The sequence below is a fragment of the Bufo gargarizans genome, chromosome 6 (genome assembly GCF_014858855.1).
Source record: "Bufo gargarizans isolate SCDJY-AF-19 chromosome 6, ASM1485885v1, whole genome shotgun sequence".
NCBI lineage: Eukaryota > Metazoa > Chordata > Amphibia > Anura > Bufonidae > Bufo > Bufo gargarizans.
This window is the reverse complement of record NC_058085.1, coordinates 2190450-2204891: the sequence shown is the minus strand read 5'-3', so window position 1 is coordinate 2204891 and position 14442 is coordinate 2190450. Positions and strand designations below refer to the sequence as shown.

General features: G+C 48.0%; 1 protein-coding gene across 1 annotated transcript in view; it reads left to right on the top strand.

Annotated features, from left to right (window-relative positions):
- Nucleotides 1–14442, top strand: part of LOC122940357 (protein-glutamine gamma-glutamyltransferase 6-like) — a 40485-nt gene that overhangs the window by 789 nt on the left and 25254 nt on the right. The window lies entirely within an intron of this gene.

The window sequence follows — 14442 nt, the reverse complement described above, 5'->3', positions numbered from 1 at the left end:
AATGTGTTTTGGGGGTCATTTTACATATAACCATGCTGGGTGAGAGAAATATCTTGGCAAAAGACAACTTTTCCTATTTTTTTATACAAAGTTGGCATTTGACCAAGATATTTTTCTCACCCAGCATGGGTATATGTAAAATGACACCCCAAAACACATTCCCCAACTTCTCCTGAGTACGGCGATACCAGATGTGTGACACTTTTTTGCAGCCTAGATGCGCAAAGGGGCCCAAATTCCTTTTAGGAAGGCATTTTTAGACATTTGGATCCCAGACTTCTTCTCACACTTTCGGGCCCCTAAAAAGCCAGGGCAGTATAAATACCCCACATGTGACCCCACTTTGGAAAGAAGACACCCCAAGGTATTCAATGAGGGGCCTGGCGAGTTCCTAGAAATTTTTTATTTTTTGCATAAGTTAGCGGAAATTGATTTTTTTGGTTTTTACTCACAAAGTCTTACTTTCCGCTAACTTAGGACAAATATTTCAATCTTTCATGGACTCAATATGCCCCTCACGGAATACCTTGGGGTGTCTTCTTTCCGAAATGGGGTCACATGTGGGGTATTTATACTGCCCTGGCTTTTTAGGGGCCCTAAAGCGTGAGAAGAAGTCTGGAATATAAATGTCTAAAAATGTTTACGCATTTGGATTCCGTGAGGGGTATGGCGAGTTCATGGGAGATTTTATTTTTTGACACAAGTTAGTAGAATATGAGACTTAGTAAGAAAAAACAAAAACAAAAAAAAAAATTCCGCTAACTTGTGCCAAAAAAAATGTCTGAATGGAGCCTGACAGGGGGGGTGATCAATGACAGGGGGGTAATCACCCATATAGACTCCCGGATCACCCCCCTGTCATTGATCACCCCCCTGGTAAGGCTCCATTCAGACGTCCGTATAATTTTTACGGATCCATGGATCGGATCCGCAGAACACATGCGGACGTCTGAATGGAGCCTTACAGGGGGGTTATCAATGACAGGGGGTGATCAGGGTGATCACCCCCCTGTCACTGATCACCCCCCCTGTAAGGCTCCATTCAGACATCCGCATGATTTTTTACGGATCCATGGATACATGGATCGGATCCACAAAAAACATGCGGACGTCTGAATGGAGCCTTACAGGGGGGTTATCAATGACAGGGGGTGATCAGGGTGATCACCCCCCTGTCAATGATCACCCCCCCCTGTAAGGCTCCATTCAGACGTCCGTATGATTTTTTACGGATCCATGGATACATGGATCGGATCCACAAAAAACATGCGGACGTCTGAATGGAGCCTTACAGGGGGGTTATCAATGACGGGGTGATCAGGGTGATCACCCCCCTGTCACTGATCACCCCCCCTATAAGGCTCCATTCAGACATCCGCATGATTTTTTACGGATCCATGGATACATGGATCGGATCCACAAAAAACATGCGGACGTCTGAATGGAGCCTTACAGGGGGGTGATCAATGACAGGGGGGTGATCAGGGAGTGTATATGGGTGATCACCCGCCTGTCATTGATCACCCCCTGTAAGGCTCCATTCAGACATCCGCATGTGTTTTGCGGATCCGATCCATGTATCCATGGATCCGTAAAAATCATGCGGACGTCTGAATGGAGCCTTACAGGGGGTGATCAATGACAGGGGGTGATCAGGGAGTGTATATGGGTGATCACCCCCCTGTAAGGCTCCATTCAGACGTCCGCATGTGTTTTGCGGATCCGATCCATGTATCCATGGATCCGTAAAAATCATGCGGACGTCTGAATGGAGCCTTACAGGGGGGTGATCAATGACAGGGGGGTGATCAATGACAGGGGGTGATCAGGGAGTGTATATGGGTGATCACCCGCCTGTCATTGATCACCCCCCTGTAAGGCTCCATTTAGACGTCCGTATGCGTTTTGCGGATCCGATCCATGTATCCGTGGATCCGTAAAAATCATACGGACGTCTGAACGGAGCCTGACAGGGGGGTGATCAATGACAGGGCGGTGATCAATGACAGGGGGGTGATCAGGGAGTTTATATGGGGTGATCATGGGTGATCAGGGGTTTATAAGGGGTTAATAAGTGACGGGGGGGGTGTAGTGTAGTGTGGTGTTTGGTGCGACTGTACTGACCTACCTGAGTCCTCTGGTGGTCGATCCTAACAAAAGGGACCACCAGAGGACCAGGTAGGAGGTATATTAGACGCTGTTATGAAAACAGCGTCTAATATACCTGTTAGGGGTTAAAAAATTCGGATCTCCAGCCTGCCAGCGAACGATCGCCGCTGGCATGCTGGAGATCCACTCGCTTACCTTCCGTTCCTGTGAGCGCGCGCGCCTGTGTGCGCGCGTTCACAGGAAATCTCGCGTATCGCGAGATGACGCGTATATGCGTGACTGTGCGCCAGCCTGCCACCTCCGGAACGCACATGTGCGTTAGGCGGTCCGGAGGTGGTTAATTAGCACCTAGTTCACTATTGTTGGCATAAGTCCAAAGTTATGCCAACAAACCACTCTACAATGGCCATGATATTTTGAAGAGGGAAGGAGAGCCTAGCTACAAATCGCCTATACTGTGCATAGTCACTGCTAAGGCTACTTTCACACTAGCGTTCGGGGCTCCGCTTGTGAGTTCCGTTTGAAGGGGCTCACAAGCGGCCCCGAACGCATCCGTACTGCCCTAATGCATTCTGAGTGGACGCGGATCCGCTCAGAATACATCAGTCTGGCAGCGTTCAGCCTCCGCTCCGCTCAGCAGGCGGACACCTGAACTTTTCCCATTTTTTTATACAAAGTTGGCATTTGACCAAGATATTTTTCTCACCCAGCATGGGTATATGTAAAATGACACCCCAAAACACATTCCCCAACTTCTCCTGAGTACGGCGATACCAGATGTGTGACACTTTTTTGCTGCCAAGGTGGGCAAAGGGGCACATATTCCAAAGTGCACCTTTCGGATTTCACAGGCCATTTTTTACAGATTTTGATTGCAAGGTACTTCTTACACATTTGGGCCCCTAAATTGCCAGGGCAGTATAACTACGCCACAAGTGACCCCATTTTGGAAAGAAGACACCCCAAGGTATTCTGTGAGGGGCATGGCGAGTTCCTAGAATTTTTTTTTTTTTGTCGCAAGTTAGTGGAATATGAGACTTTGTAAGGAAAAAAGAAAAAAAAAGAAAAATCATCATTTTCCGCTAACTTGTGACAAAAAATAAAAAATTCGAGGAACTCGCCATGCCCCACACGGAATACCTTGGGGTGTCTTCTTTCCAAAATGGGGTCACTTGTGGCGTAGTTATACTGCCCTGGCAATTTAGGGGCCCAAATGTGTAAGAAGTACCTTGCAATCAAAATCTGTAAAAAATGGCCTGTGAAATCCGAAAGGTGCACTTTGGAATGTGTGCCCCTTTGCCCACCTTGGCAGCAAAAAAGTGTCACACATCTGGCATCGCCGTACTCAGGAGAAGTTGGGGAATGTGTTTTGGGGTGCCATTTTACATATAACCATGCTGGGTGAGAGAAATATCTTGGCAAAAGACAACTTTTCCTATTTTTTTATACAAAGTTGGCATTTGACCAAGATATTTTTCTCACCCAGCATGGGTATATGTAAAATGACACCCCAAAACACATTCCCCAACTTCTCCTGAGTACGGCGATACCAGATGTGTGACACTTTTTTGCAGCCTAGATGCGCAAAGGGGCCCAAATTCCTTTTAGGAAGGCATTTTTAGACATTTGGATCCCAGACTTCTTCTCACACTTTCGGGCCCCTAAAAAGCCAGGGCAGTATAAATACCCCACATGTGACCCCACTTTGGAAAGAAGACACCCCAAGGTATTCAATGAGGGGCCTGGCGAGTTCCTAGAAATTTTTTATTTTTTGCATAAGTTAGCGGAAATTGATTTTTTTGGTTTTTACTCACAAAGTCTTACTTTCCGCTAACTTAGGACAAATATTTCAATCTTTCATGGACTCAATATGCCCCTCACGGAATACCTTGGGGTGTCTTCTTTCCGAAATGGGGTCACATGTGGGGTATTTATACTGCCCTGGCTTTTTAGGGGCCCTAAAGCGTGAGAAGAAGTCTGGAATATAAATGTCTAAAAATGTTTACGCATTTGGATTCCGTGAGGGGTATGGCGAGTTCATGGGAGATTTTATTTTTTGACACAAGTTAGTAGAATATGAGACTTAGTAAGAAAAAACAAAAACAAAAAAAAAAATTCCGCTAACTTGTGCCAAAAAAAATGTCTGAATGGAGCCTGACAGGGGGGGTGATCAATGACAGGGGGGTAATCACCCATATAGACTCCCGGATCACCCCCCTGTCATTGATCACCCCCCTGGTAAGGCTCCATTCAGACGTCCGTATAATTTTTACGGATCCATGGATCGGATCCGCAGAACACATGCGGACGTCTGAATGGAGCCTTACAGGGGGGTTATCAATGACAGGGGGTGATCAGGGTGATCACCCCCCTGTCACTGATCACCCCCCCTGTAAGGCTCCATTCAGACATCCGCATGATTTTTTACGGATCCATGGATACATGGATCGGATCCACAAAAAACATGCGGACGTCTGAATGGAGCCTTACAGGGGGGTTATCAATGACAGGGGGTGATCAGGGTGATCACCCCCCTGTCACTGATCACCCCCCCTGTAAGGCTCCATTCAGACATCCGCATGATTTTTTACGGATCCATGGATACATGGATCGGATCCACAAAAAACATGCGGACGTCTGAATGGAGCCTTACAGGGGGGTTATCAATGACAGGGGGTGATCAGGGTGATCACCCCCCTGTCAATGATCACCCCCCCTGTAAGGCTCCATTCAGACGTCCGTATGATTTTTTACGGATCCATGGATACATGGATCGGATCCACAAAAAACATGCGGACGTCTGAATGGAGCCTTACAGGGGGGTTATCAATGACGGGGTGATCAGGGTGATCACCCCCCTGTCACTGATCACCCCCCCTATAAGGCTCCATTCAGACATCCGCATGATTTTTTACGGATCCATGGATACATGGATCGGATCCACAAAAAACATGCGGACGTCTGAATGGAGCCTTACAGGGGGGTGATCAATGACAGGGGGGTGATCAGGGAGTGTATATGGGTGATCACCCGCCTGTCATTGATCACCCCCTGTAAGGCTCCATTCAGACATCCGCATGTGTTTTGCGGATCCGATCCATGTATCCATGGATCCGTAAAAATCATGCGGACGTCTGAATGGAGCCTTACAGGGGGGTGATCAATGACAGGGGGTGATCAGGGAGTGTATATGGGTGATCACCCCCCTGTAAGGCTCCATTCAGACGTCCGCATGTGTTTTGCGGATCCGATCCATGTATCCATGGATCCGTAAAAATCATGCGGACGTCTGAATGGAGCCTTACAGGGGGGTGATCAATGACAGGGGGGTGATCAATGACAGGGGGTGATCAGGGAGTGTATATGGGTGATCACCCGCCTGTCATTGATCACCCCCCTGTAAGGCTCCATTTAGACGTCCGTATGCGTTTTGCGGATCCAATCCATGTATCCGTGGATCCGTAAAAATCATACGGACGTCTGAACGGAGCCTGACAGGGGGGTGATCAATGACAGGGCGGTGATCAATGACAGGGGGGTGATCAGGGAGTTTATATGGGGTGATCATGGGTGATCAGGGGTTTATAAGGGGTTAATAAGTGACGGGGGGTTGTAGTGTAGTGTGGTGTTTGGTGCGACTGTACTGACCTACCTGAGTCCTCTGGTGGTCGATCCTAACAAAAGGGACCACCAGAGGACCAGGTAGGAGGTATATTAGACGCTGTTATGAAAACAGCGTCTAATATACCTGTTAGGGGTTAAAAAATTCGGATCTCCAGCCTGCCAGCGAACGACCGCCGCGGGCTTGCTGGAGATCCACTCGCTTACCTTCCGTTCCTGTGAGCGCGCGCGCCTGTGTGCGCGCGTTCACAGGAAATCTCGCGTATCGCGAGATGACGCGTATATGCGTGACTGTGCGCCAGCCTGCCACCTCCGGAACGCACATGTGCGTTAGGCGGTCCGGAGGTGGTTAATTAGCACCTAGTTCACTATTGTTGGCATAAGTCCAAAGTTATGCCAACAAACCACTCTACAATGGCCATGATATTTTGAAGAGGGAAGGAGAGCCTAGCTACAAATCGCCTATACTGTGCATAGTCACTGCTAAGGCTACTTTCACACTAGCGTTCGGGGCTCCGCTTGTGAGTTCCGTTTGAAGGGGCTCACAAGCGGCCCCGAACGCATCCGTACTGCCCTAATGCATTCTGAGTGGACGCGGATCCGCTCAGAATACATCAGTCTGGCAGCGTTCAGCCTCCGCTCCGCTCAGCAGGCGGACACCTGAACTTTTCCCATTTTTTTATACAAAGTTGGCATTTGACCAAGATATTTTTCTCACCCAGCATGGGTATATGTAAAATGACACCCCAAAACACATTCCCCAACTTCTCCTGAGTACGGCGATACCAGATGTGTGACACTTTTTTGCTGCCAAGGTGGGCAAAGGGGCACATATTCCAAAGTGCACCTTTCGGATTTCACAGGCCATTTTTTACAGATTTTGATTGCAAGGTACTTCTTACACATTTGGGCCCCTAAATTGCCAGGGCAGTATAACTACGCCACAAGTGACCCCATTTTGGAAAGAAGACACCCCAAGGTATTCTGTGAGGGGCATGGCGAGTTCCTAGAATTTTTTTTTTTTTGTCGCAAGTTAGTGGAATATGAGACTTTGTAAGGAAAAAAGAAAAAAAAAGAAAAATCATCATTTTCCGCTAACTTGTGACAAAAAATAAAAAATTCGAGGAACTCGCCATGCCCCTCACGGAATACCTTGGGGTGTCTTCTTTCCTAAATGGGGTCACTTGTGGCGTAGTTATACTGCCCTGGCAATTTAGGGGCCCAAATGTGTAAGAAGTACCTTGCAATCAAAATCTGTAAAAAATGGCCTGTGAAATCCGAAAGGTGCACTTTGGAATGTGTGCCCCTTTGCCCACCTTGGCAGCAAAAAAGGGTCACACATCTGGCATCGCCGTACTCAGGAGAAGTTGGGGAATGTGTTTTGGGGTGCCATTTTACATATAACCATGCTGGGTGAGAGAAATATCTTGGCAAAAGACAACTTTTCCTATTTTTTTATACAAAGTTGGCATTTGACCAAGATATTTTTCTCACCCAGCATGGGTATATGTAAAATGACACCCCAAAACACATTCCCCAACTTCTCCTGAGTACGGCGATACCAGATGTGTGACACTTTTTTGCAGCCTAGATGCGCAAAGGGGCCCAAATTCCTTTTAGGAAGGCATTTTTAGACATTTGGATCCCAGACTTCTTCTCACACTTTCGGGCCCCTAAAAAGCCAGGGCAGTATAAATACCCCACATGTGACCCCACTTTGGAAAGAAGACACCCCAAGGTATTCAATGAGGGGCCTGGCGAGTTCCTAGAAATTTTTTATTTTTTGCATAAGTTAGCGGAAATTGATTTTTTTGGTTTTTACTCACAAAGTCTCACTTTCCGCTAACTTAGGACAAATATTTCAATCTTTCATGGACTCAATATGCCCCTCACGGAATACCTTGGGGTGTCTTCTTTCCGAAATGGGGTCACATGTGGGGTATTTATACTGCCCTGGCTTTTTAGGGGCCCTAAAGCGTGAGAAGAAGTCTGGAATATAAATGTCTAAAAATGTTTACGCATTTGGATTCCGTGAGGGGTATGGCGAGTTCATGGGAGATTTTATTTTTTGACACAAGTTAGTAGAATATGAGACTTAGTAAGAAAAAACAAAAACAAGAAAAAAAATTCCGCTAACTTGTGCCAAAAAAAATGTCTGAATGGAGCTTGACAGGGGGGTAATCACCCATATAGACTCCCGGATCACCCCCCTGTCATTGATCACCCCCCTGGTAAGGCTCCATTCAGACGTCCGTATAATTTTTACGGATCCATGGATCGGATCCGCAGAACACATGCGGACGTCTGAATGGAGCCTTACAGGGGGTTATCAATGACAGGGGGTGATCAGGGTGATCACCCCCCTGTCACTGATCACCCCCCCTGTAAGGCTCCATTCAGACATCCGCATGATTTTTTACGGATCCATGGATACATGGATCGGATCCACAAAAAACATGCGGACGTCTGAATGGAGCCTTACAGGGGGGTTATCAATGACAGGGGGTGATCAGGGTGATCACCCCCCTGTCACTGATCACCCCCCCCTGTAAGGCTCCATTCAGACATCCGCATGATTTTTTACGGATACATGGATACATGGATCGGATCCACAAAAAACATGCGGACGTCTGAATGGAGCCTTACAGGGGGGTTATCAATGACGGGGTGATCAGGGTGATCACCCCCCTGTCACTGATCACTCCCCCTGTAAGGCTCCATTCAGACATCCGCATGATTTTTTACGGATCCATGGATACATGGATCGGATCCACAAAAACATGCGGACGTCTGAATGGAGCCTTACAGGGGGGTTATCAATGACAGGGGGTGATCAGGGTGATCACCCCCCTGTCACTGATCACCCCCCCCTGTAAGGCTCCATTCAGACATCCGCATGATTTTTTACGGATACATGGATACATGGATCGGATCCACAAAAAACATGCGGACGTCTGAATGGAGCCTTACAGGGGGGTTATCAATGACAGGGGGTGATCAGGGTGATCACCCCCCTGTCACTGATCACCCCCCCTGTAAGGCTCCATTCAGACATCCGCATGATTTTTTACGGATCCATGGATACATGGATCGGATCCACAAAAAACATGCGGACGTCTGAATGGAGCCTTACAGGGGGGTTATCAATGACAGGGGGTGATCAGGGTGATCACCCCCCTGTCAATGATCACCCCCCCTGTAAGGCTCCATTCAGACGTCCGTATGATTTTTTACGGATCCATGGATACATGGATCGGATCCACAAAAAACATGCGGACGTCTGAATGGAGCCTTACAGGGGGGTTATCAATGACGGGGTGATCAGGGTGATCACCCCCCTGTCACTGATCACCCCCCCTATAAGGCTCCATTCAGACATCCGCATGATTTTTTACGGATCCATGGATACATGGATCGGATCCACAAAAAACATGCGGACGTCTGAATGGAGCCTTACAGGGGGGTGATCAATGACAGGGGGGTGATCAGGGAGTGTATATGGGTGATCACCCGCCTGTCATTGATCACCCCCTGTAAGGCTCCATTCAGACATCCGCATGTGTTTTGCGGATCCGATCCATGTATCCATGGATCCGTAAAAATCATGCGGACGTCTGAATGGAGCCTTACAGGGGGGTGATCAATGACAGGGGGTGATCAGGGAGTGTATATGGGTGATCACCCCCCTGTAAGGCTCCATTCAGACGTCCGCATGTGTTTTGCGGATCCGATCCATGTATCCATGGATCCGTAAAAATCATGCGGACGTCTGAATGGAGCCTTACAGGGGGGTGATCAATGACAGGGGGGTGATCAATGACAGGGGGTGATCAGGGAGTGTATATGGGTGATCACCCACCTGTCATTGATCACCCCCCTGTAAGGCTCCATTTAGACGTCCGTATGCGTTTTGCGGATCCGATCCATGTATCCGTGGATCCGTAAAAATCATACGGACGTCTGAACGGAGCCTGACAGGGGGGTGATCAATGACAGGGCGGTGATCAATGACAGGGGGGTGATCAGGGAGTTTATATGGGGTGATCATGGGTGATCAGGGGTTTATAAGGGGTTAATAAGTGACGGGGGGGGTGTAGTGTAGTGTGGTGTTTGGTGCGACTGTACTGACCTACCTGAGTCCTCTGGTGGTCGATCCTAACAAAAGGGACCACCAGAGGACCAGGTAGGAGGTATATTAGACGCTGTTATGAAAACAGCGTCTAATATACCTGTTAGGGGTTAAAAAATTCGGATCTCCAGCCTGCCAGCGAACGATCGCCGCTGGCATGCTGGAGATCCACTCGCTTACCTTCCGTTCCTGTGAGCGCGCGCGCCTGTGTGCGCGCGTTCACAGGAAATCTCGCGTATCGCGAGATGACGCGTATATGCGTGACTGTGCGCCAGCCTGCCACCTCCGGAACGCACATGTGCGTTAGGCGGTCCGGAGGTGGTTAATTAGCACCTAGTTCACTATTGTTGGCATAAGTCCAAAGTTATGCCAACAAACCACTCTACAATGGCCATGATATTTTGAAGAGGGAAGGAGAGCCTAGCTACAAATTGCCTATACTGTGCATAGTCACTGCTAAGGCTACTTTCACACTAGCGTTCGGGGCTCCGCTTGTGAGTTCCGTTTGAAGGGGCTCACAAGCGGCCCCGAACGCATCCGTACTGCCCTAATGCATTCTGAGTGGACGCGGATCCGCTCAGAATACATCAGTCTGGCAGCGTTCAGCCTCCGCTCCGCTCAGCAGGCGGACACCTGAACTTTTCCCATTTTTTTATACAAAGTTGGCATTTGACCAAGATATTTTTCTCACCCAGCATGGGTATATGTAAAATGACACCCCAAAACACATTCCCCAACTTCTCCTGAGTACGGCGATACCAGATGTGTGACACTTTTTTGCTGCCAAGGTGGGCAAAGGGGCACATATTCCAAAGTGCACCTTTCGGATTTCACAGGCCATTTTTTACAGATTTTGATTGCAAGGTACTTCTTACACATTTGGGCCCCTAAATTGCCAGGGCAGTATAACTACGCCACAAGTGACCCCATTTTGGAAAGAAGACACCCCAAGGTATTCTGTGAGGGGCATGGCGAGTTCCTAGAATTTTTTTTTTTTTTGTCGCAAGTTAGTGGAATATGAGACTTTGTAAGGAAAAAAGAAAAAAAAAGAAAAATCATCATTTTCCGCTAACTTGTGACAAAAAATAAAAAATTCTAGGAACTCGCCGTGCCCCTCACGGAATACCTTGGGGTGTCTTCTTTCCTAAATGGGGTCACTTGTGGCGTAGTTATACTGCCCTGGCAATTTAGGGGCCCAAATGTGTAAGAAGTACCTTGCAATCAAAATCTGTAAAAAATGGCCTGTGAAATCCGAAAGGTGCACTTTGGAATGTGTGCCCCTTTGCCCACCTTGGCAGCAAAAAAGTGTCACACATCTGGCATCGCCGTACTCAGGAGAAGTTGGGGAATGTGTTTTGGGGTGCCATTTTACATATAACCATGCTGGGTGAGAGAAATATCTTGGCAAAAGACAACTTTTCCTATTTTTTTTATACAAAGTTGGCATTTGACCAAGATATTTTTCTCACCCAGCATGGGTATATGTAAAATGACACCCCAAAACACATTCCCCAACTTCTCCTGAGTACGGCGATACCAGATGTGTGACACTTTTTTGCAGCCTAGATGCGCAAAGGGGCCCAAATTCCTTTTAGGAAGGCATTTTTAGACATTTGGATCCCAGACTTCTTCTCACACTTTCGGGCCCCTAAAAAGCCAGGGCAGTATAAATACCCCACATGTGACCCCACTTTGGAAAGAAGACACCCCAAGGTATTCAATGAGGGGCCTGGCGAGTTCCTAGAAATTTTTTATTTTTTGCATAAGTTAGCGGAAATTGATTTTTTTGGTTTTTACTCACAAAGTCTCACTTTCCGCTAACTTAGGACAAATATTTCAATCTTTCATGGACTCAATATGCCCCTCACGGAATACCTTGGGGTGTCTTCTTTCCGAAATGGGGTCACATGTGGGGTATTTATACTGCCCTGGCTTTTTAGGGGCCCTAAAGCGTGAGAAGAAGTCTGGAATATAAATGTCTAAAAATGTTTACGCATTTGGATTCCGTGAGGGGTATGGTGAGTTCATGGGAGATTTTATTTTTTGACACAAGTTAGTAGAATATGAGACTTAGTAAGAAAAAACAAAAACAAAAAAAAAATTCCGCTAACTTGTGCCAAAAAAAATGTCTGAATGGAGCCTGACAGGGGGGGTGATCAATGACAGGGGGGTAATCACCCATATAGACTCCCGGATCACCCCCCTGTCATTGATCACCCCCCTGGTAAGGCTCCATTCAGACGTCCGTATAATTTTTACGGATCCATGGATCGGATCCGCAGAACACATGCGGACGTCTGAATGGAGCCTTACAGGGGGGTTATCAATGACAGGGGGTGATCAGGGTGATCACCCCCCTGTCACTGATCACCCCCCCTGTAAGGCTCCATTCAGACATCCGCATGATTTTTTACGGATCCATGGATACATGGATCGGATCCACAAAAAACATGCGGACGTCTGAATGGAGCCTTACAGGGGGGTTATCAATGACAGGGGGTGATCAGGGTGATCACCCCCCTGTCAATGATCACCCCCCCTGTAAGGCTCCATTCAGACGTCCGTATGATTTTTTACGGATCCATGGATACATGGATCGGATCCACAAAAAACATGCGGACGTCTGAATGGAGCCTTACAGGGGGGTTATCAATGAAGGGGTGATCAGGGTGATCACCCCCCTGCCACTGATCACCCCCCCTATAAGGCTCCATTCAGACATCCGCATGATTTTTTACGGATCCATGGATACATGGATCGGATCCACAAAAAACATGCGGACGTCTGAATGGAGCCTTACAGGGGGGTGATCAATGACAGGGGGGTGATCAGGGAGTGTATATGGGTGATCACCCGCCTGTCATTGATCACCCCCTGTAAGGCTCCATTCAGACGTCCGCATGTGTTTTGCGGATCCGATCCATGTATCCATGGATCCGTAAAAATCATGCGGACGTCTGAATGGAGCCTTACAGGGGGGTGATCAATGACAGGGGGTGATCAGGGAGTGTATATGGGTGATCACCCCCCTGTAAGGCTCCATTCAGACGTCCGCATGTGTTTTGCGGATCCGATCCATGTATCCATGGATCCGTAAAAATCATGCGGACGTCTGAATGGAGCCTTACAGGGGGGTGATCAATGACAGGGGGGTGATCAATGACAGGGGGTGATCAGGGAGTGTATATGGGTGATCACCCGCCTGTCATTGATCACCCCCCTGTAAGGCTCCATTTAGACGTCCGTATGCGTTTTGCGGATCCAATCCATGTATCCGTGGATCCGTAAAAATCATACGGACGTCTGAACGGAGCCTGACAGGGGGGTGATCAATGACAGGGCGGTGATCAATGACAGGGGGGTGATCAGGGAGTTTATATGGGGTGATCATGGGTGATCAGGGGTTTATAAGGGGTTAATAAGTGACGGGGGGGGTGTAGTGTAGTGTGGTGTTTGGTGCGACTGTACTGACCTACCTGAGTCCTCTGGTGGTCGATCCTAACAAAAGGGACCACCAGAGGACCAGGTAGGAGGTATATTAGACGCTGTTATGAAAACAGCGTCTAATATACCTGTTAGGGGTTAAAAAATTCGGATCTCCAGCCTGCCAGCGAACGATCGCCGCTGGCATGCTGGAGATCCACTCGCTTACCTTCCGTTCCTGTGAGCGCGCGCACCTGTGTGCGCGCGTTCACAGGAAATCTCGCGTATCGCGAGATGACGCGTATATGCGTGACTGTGCGCCAGCCTGCCACCTCCGGAACGCACATGTGCGTTAGGCGGTCCGGAGGTGGTTAATTAGCACCTAGTTCACTATTGTTGGCATAAGTCCAAAGTTATGCCAACAAACCACTCTACAATGGCCATGATATTTTGAAGAGGGAAGGAGAGCCTAGCTACAAATCGCCTATACTGTGCATAGTCACTGCTAAGGCTACTTTCACACTAGCGTTCGGGGCTCCGCTTGTGAGTTCCGTTTGAAGGGGCTCACAAGCGGCCCCGAACGCATCCGTACTGCCCTAATGCATTCTGAGTGGACGCGGATCCGCTCAGAATACATCAGTCTGGCAGCGTTCAGCCTCCGCTCCGCTCAGCAGGCGGACACCTGAACGCTGCTTGCAGCGTTCGGGTGTCCGCCTGGCCGTGCGGAGGCAAACGGATCCGTCCAGACTTACAATGTAAGTTAATGGGGACGGATCCGTTTGAATATGACACACTATGGCTCAATTTTCAAACGGATCCGTCCCCCATTGACTTTCAATGTAAAGTCTGGAAGGACCCGTCTGAGGCTACTTTGACACTTAGAATTTTTTTTACAATATAATGCAGACGGATCCGTTCTGAACGGATCCACCGTCTGCATTACATGAGCGGATCCGTCTCAGACGGATCCGCTCTGAACGCAAGTGTGAAAGTAGCCTTAATTTTAACAGCACCATATGTACTGTATTTTGTTGTACTGCATCTAAATCCCTTGGACTGGTTTGCCAACCTGAATTTTTATGGACAAATTAGAAAAGCCACATTGAATGATAAAGATTATATGAAATACATGTCTACAGCTCAATATACTGATATTAATG